Source organism: Corythoichthys intestinalis, chromosome 20 (genome assembly GCF_030265065.1).
Source record: "Corythoichthys intestinalis isolate RoL2023-P3 chromosome 20, ASM3026506v1, whole genome shotgun sequence".
Classification (NCBI taxonomy): Eukaryota; Metazoa; Chordata; class Actinopteri; order Syngnathiformes; family Syngnathidae; genus Corythoichthys; species Corythoichthys intestinalis.
In genome coordinates, this window is record NC_080414.1 from 19,506,862 (window position 1) to 19,507,176 (window position 315).

The window sequence follows — 315 nt, forward strand, 5'->3', positions numbered from 1 at the left end:
AAAAACCTTAAAATGCAATTATTATTAGAAATTGAGTTTTTTTTCCCCCAGGAAACTGTTACAGGACTATTTTAGGTTTATTTTTACAAGAGAATTTAAGTGATTTTCCATGTGAAATAAATGGCAAGATTGCTTAATTCATATGTAAATGAGCTAAAATAGTTATAATTTATATTTTATTTATAAAGTTATAATTCATTGTCAACGTAAGTGTTTTTTTAATAGTAACTTTGCCCCCTCCAACATGGCCGCTACGTAGACACGTTGTTTTGTCGGGCTGTGACGTCAATAGTGCAATCAAAAGGGGGCGCCGAA